The sequence below is a fragment of the Ostrinia furnacalis genome, unplaced genomic scaffold (assembly GCF_004193835.3).
Source record: "Ostrinia furnacalis isolate ACB-3 unplaced genomic scaffold, ASM419383v2 OfSCF1350, whole genome shotgun sequence".
Classification (NCBI taxonomy): Eukaryota; Metazoa; Arthropoda; class Insecta; order Lepidoptera; family Crambidae; genus Ostrinia; species Ostrinia furnacalis.
The window spans coordinates 63,394-69,563 of record NW_021131589.1 but is presented as its reverse complement, the minus strand read 5'-3'; positions in this window follow the sequence as shown (position 1 = coordinate 69,563).

Here is a 6,170-nt window from a genome sequence, read left to right as displayed (position 1 = left end):
GGCGACGTGGAAATCATTGGGAGAGGCCTATTTTCAGCAGTGGACATCCTGTGTCTGAAATAATGATGATTATAATGATGTAGAGCCATTTCAAAACGAGACTATACAAGTCATATGGTGTCGAATTTTGTTATTAATTTTTTTTTTTTTTTTTTTTTTTTTTCATCAAAATGTTGAATGCTATTTTCACAGATGGATGGTTTTTGTATACACACTACACACGGTGGCTCTACATTCTACAAGCCTCATTCGAAACTACAAAGTATTTTAATTAATTAATTAACTTATTAAATGATTATGAATTTTATGAGTCGACGTGTAAACATCTACTCACAAAATTACAACTTTACGAACAAAAAACCGCCAAAAAAACTCAGTAATACTTTTAATATTTATCATAATCCCCTTATCCACTCGGAAGGTATCAGAGCAAAAAGTCCCGATAAATTCGGAGTGATACTCGTAGCCGTAAAGTCGGCCAATCATAACCGTGTTTTGGGAAACGGTAGTGTTGCCATTACAGTGACGTACGCGACCTGAGGCGGCCCTGGCTGTGTCCCGTCAAAGAACACAGGGACGGACCAAGGAACTTAAATATGAACGACACTTAAGAAAAGCTTAAAAAAAGCTCTACCTATATCGGAATAGGTTAATTTATTTGTTGTTCATTTAAATAAAATGGCTAGATAAAGATCGAAGTAAATGGAATTTAAGGATCGAAGTAATAGAAGGGCGCAAAAACTTAGTTTTTAATAGAAGACAGGTGAAACAGGCTTTGTGGTCATTATGAGAGAAGATTGATTGGCATCCTCATTTTCATCATACCAGACAATGATGCTCCTTACCTTATTTTTCCTTTTTCATGTCAACGGTACTGTATTCACCCCAACCTAACCAAAACTGTGCTACGCTACCCCATAACTACCTACGTTTTTCGTAGATGCTATAAAATTATTGCATAATTGCAAACTGGCCAAAAAACATGTGTCCATTTCGCGATTTTTTTTAACCTTCCAAGTTCGTCACCGCTGGTCATCAATACTAACGGTCGTACCCCGCGAGGGTCGTAGAGTCGCTACGAAAATCATTTCGCCGCTAAAATATCAATAAAACACAAATACTCGCGCCCCGCGGGGCCCCGGGGGCTCGTAGCGCGCGCCCCGGATTACAAATGGCCCCTGAGCGAGGTGAAGTCTCCAATGATGCTCTTTAACTTGACAGAATCATAGAAACGTCATAAAGAAATTCACTCATTCGAAAAAAATGTAAACAATTTTTAAAAATCCTATTTTATCTGTCGTGTTTCATACTCATACAGGCATTCTTTTTTTCAGGAACTTGATAGCTAATTTCAGGAAATCAATATTAAATTAGAATCATTGTTTCATTGTTAAAAATGTGTATCAAATAAATTAACTTTGAATTTATTAAAATATTTTTTCAGAAATGTTTTGAACGATTGTATCTTATTTTTGTGTCGATTGTGATCGACGATTGTGTCTTATTTTTACCACAGATAAAAACAGAAAGTTTTCATGTCCAAGATTGGTGTTGCCACGTCGCGGCCCGCCCTTTGATGGGACACTTTATTTTTTGTAATGGCGACACTAACCGCAACCTGGCGTTTTACGAGAGTTACATTCACTCGTGTCGTTTTATTGCCACTAATGTGCGACGTGTCGTTGGAAAACACTTTGACCGTGTGAAAAATTCAGGGCTTTTTCTGTATTGGTGTACTTTCCGATAAAAAAACGTTCTGTTCGAAATCGCGAGCTTACTTATGTTGTTTTAGTTTTTTTTATTAAATTATTTTAACTAAGACATTGCTAGATACTTGCGGATCAAAATCTACATGAAATCTGAGGGTACCTTGACGAGAAAAAGCTAGATATCTTTGTGTAAAGGAATTGAATGAATTGACGAAGTTGATGATGATTAACATATTTGCTGAACTTATCATCATAAAACAGACTAATGCTTGTTTTCACCATCAATCCCTAATTTTTAAGTGTCCCCTATGGTAACACATAATAGGAATTTTGTTTTCATATGGGTCACTTAAAAATTAGAGATTGATGGTGAAAACGGGCGTAAACATAACTGTACCTCTAGTAGGAAAAACTTTCGAGTTCGTTTCGTTGCGTATTCAAAGTGTCATCGAAAAATTTTGTATGAAAAATTAAACAGCGCCCCCTAGGGCGGCTATAATATAGGGGGCGCTGTTTAATTTTTCATACAAAATTTTTCGATGACACTTTGAATACGCAACGAAACGAACTCGAAAGTTTTTCCTACTAGAGGTACTGATGATTGAAAACCCCAAGTTGCAATTTAGGTTTTAAAAGCTCCAAGAGTATAAAGCAGTATTGATTACAAAATCAATTAATGGATCCACTAAAGCACTACTAAAGATCTTGACCATAACTTAAGACACAATCAACGCCGAAGAGAACCTGAATCGCAGTGGAAATCTTTATTATCATTGCTCGAAGACGCACTAAGTAGGAAGTTGACGGTGTAGAGAACAAAGAAGGCCCTATAAATAAGGCTGCGGCCAGCTATCTGGGAGATAGCGACTGCCGACTGATAAGCTTCTATCAAAGCGATTGCAGTTACCGCGGGACAGGGTTGGGAAACGGAGACGGGGTATCGATAAAACGTGCTATCACGCATGCGAGTTTGGGAAAAAGTTCTGTTTTCGGATAAAAGTAATCATGATTAGCATAACTTCATAATATTTTAATATTCTATGATTTGTTAAAAATTTCAAATTATTTTACAAAACTTTAAGATATCGACTGTCTTATTAAATACTTCGTAATTAACTTTCTTAAGCAGCAAAAGGCAGGTTAACCGCAATGCCCAGTAGATGCCTATTCACTCTCACCTTGAAGAGGTCCGGTGGATTATAAAGTTCGGGAAAATTAAAGTCAGCAGGCAGTTAATTCCAGCTTCTAGCTGTTCCCATCCACTAAGTTTGTCTATTTGCCATATTTGACCCAGATAGACATATTGAAAATGATCGTGTTAGATATTGAACTGAACCCCTATTGTGTGCTTTTTCCATCGATATTTGTCTAGCATCGCACCACATCCCTAGACATTAGTGTTCCGAGCACATTCCGATAGCCGCGGGCGTTTGCCTGTTTTCTTTTTAATTACCGCCAATAAATACCCTCAGGAACCTACTTCCTCAGGGAGGGGAGGACGTCTTTTGACTTATTCTTAGTTCATTATCGGAGGGAATGTGTTGTTACACATGACTGAATAAATATGGAACACGTTGCAATGTTCTTGTTAAAGATTAAGGTGGTGGATGTACGAGATGTCATGAAGTTGAAGAAAAGAAAGAAAAAGTTTATTTGGTATCAATTTAACAATGGGAAAGACAAAATTTAACTCTAAATTTTAAATTAGGTAGTGGTTACACCAAAATATTACACTTTTCCCGGATATCGCAAACTCTTTTAGCAAGAGAAGGAATTTCCAAATTATTGATAAGTTATCAAATGACTACAAGAATTAGAAAAAGCTGTTGTATTCCGTCTCTTGCCTTTTTACGAGAGTCTTGTTTTATTTTATTAGGTAAGTAGGTATGCTTTATTCTAGAAAATATTGTATTTTAATGACTTTGATTCAAAAAGGTGACACTATAGGTGACATTGACTTTTCCACCAACACCAGTCAGATATTTACGCAGCATTACGTAAAAGAGCAACGGAACATATTTTTATTTGGCCGCAATAAATATGAAAGATGAAACGGCACAATCACCTGAGCGAGCGGCGGGAATATCAAGCAGCCGGAAGACGCACGACACGTGGGGGAATCGGGACTTTCAGGGCTGCTGCGACCAGGATAAATAAATATAGAGTATGTAAAAGAGGTCCTAGGTTTGATTCCCAGACGGCTTTGCTCCCTTGATTGACAAAATAAGGCAAAAATCAACCAGGTTGGTGCTAAAAACCATTCTGGGAGTGGGTAGTCAATGCGAAAAAACGCTCAACGGTTGGAATGTGCAGGTGTCAAAATGTCCATACGGACCGGTTGTTAGTGTGGCAGAAAGTATGAACGTCAAAAAGTCCCTGTGCCAAAATGTACATTGTTACCATGGTTACAATGGTTTAGTGACAAATGGTACACATCACAAAATACAAGTACAACAAAAGGTGTGATAGATAAAATGATCAACTGATATATTGTGCTCATGAATAAATTAATAAAATTAAATGTCAAAATGTTCAATGTTCTTGTAGTCTAGTCAATAAAGTTTTTTTGGACATTTTTACCTTGATGCATTTAACCCATTTAGACCGATAATTATTTTTGTAAATAAAAATTGTTTTTTCAGCAAAAACTTACAAAGGGGAGCCTAAAAATCATGAAAAAAATATTTGAAAAAATATTCCATAAATAGGGGGCCGTGGGGAGCCCGTACCAAATAGGGTACAGTAGGTCTATAAGCAAGCAAAACATAGTCGTTGTTCAAAGAAGGTTTTTATTTATTTTTGTATGATATAAAATAAAAATAAAATCACACAATCACTAGTATCACACATGGCATATTTTGTAAGACGTTTTCTGTGATATTAACTACATTCGGTTCTTTTTTCCTACCTTCTCCGAAGTTAGTGAGGATAGCTGAAGAAGACCTGGCGTCTTCTGATTTGTTACGTTTAGTGCTATCCATAATCGCATTTAGCAACACGACGATGTAAATTTAGCAAATCCATCAAAGAAAATTTACATTAACACTATCTTTATTGCCTAAATCTTCGTCAGTCTGATCATCATTAGCGGTCATCTGACAAGATAGCAGTAGATAAATACCAACATTGCTTTATTTTTGCTGAAATTATGAAATTTTTCAAGAGTTATGCCAATATAATGAAGCATCAATAGCCTAAAACAAATAAAAATACAATTATATTTTTTCGCATGATGTGCTCATGCATAGACCTACTGTACCTTATACGGTACACCTATTTTAGACTGGAATAAACCCTATAAAAATAATCTCAATAATATTTTTTTTGTAGTCATGTTATCTATTGTACTCTATTTTTTAAATAAAATTGATAAATAACATAATTTACCATGAATAATAAGAAATTATACCTTCTTAAATACATTGTAAATATTTTATTTGTTTTCTGTCGAGGAATTTTATAAATATTTCAAAAACCACTTGTTAAAACATACTTTTAAATATTTTTATGTAAAATAATCACTTTAAGCTTACTGTCACAATCATTTTTACAAATTAACAACAGTTTGGTTCTTCGAAATATTTTCATAAAGGTACCGTACCACATAGGGTACGGTAGGGCTAAATGGGTTAAACACGTGTTCACGTTAGCTATTATACAATAAGACGCTTGTTCAAATAAACCCGAAGACATTTTAACTTCAGATAATTTTAACCATTGCTCATTTCGACGTTCATACTTTTTGCCACACTAACAGCCGGTCCGTATGAACATTTTGACACCTGCACATTCCAACCGTTGAGCGTTTTTTCGCTTTGACTACCCAGTCCCAGAATGCTAAAAACCAAACAAGTCTGTCGGAATCTGAATTGTTTCCGTAATTGGAGGTAAGATCTTCTATGCTCTAAGAATTCGGGTGAAGCTTATGGAAGCAGATGCCGAAGATGGCTTCGGCCTGATCATCTCTTTCCATAAGATGAGGTGTAGATGAAAGGCATCATCGTTGCAGTTCTTAAAAATAATTCGATTAAACTTAAAGTGGTCGTAAAGAATTTTCAAATCAACGATGTACCGACTTGATAAAGAGTCCTACTAATACGTTGAAGATATAGCTATTTTCTTTATAGCCGAACGGTGAAGGTGTTGGACAGGCCGACTCGTGATCCGAAGAACGCCGCTGCTCGACTATTGTGGTGAACCCAACTCGTACTAGGAACATATTTAGCTTGTCACGAGGGGTTAACGGGATTACTAATATTCTTTTAAAAATACTGTCATCATCATCATCAACAGCCCTTTACAGTCCACTACTGGACTATGAGCCTCCTCCACTATAGTGGAGGGTTTTGCCATAATCCCCACGCTTGGCAGGCGGGTTGGAGATCGCAGTTTAAAAGATTGATGTTTGTCAGAGAGCGCTGCTACCCGTTCTTTGTTTGATGTGTAGTCCCTAAGTCGCCT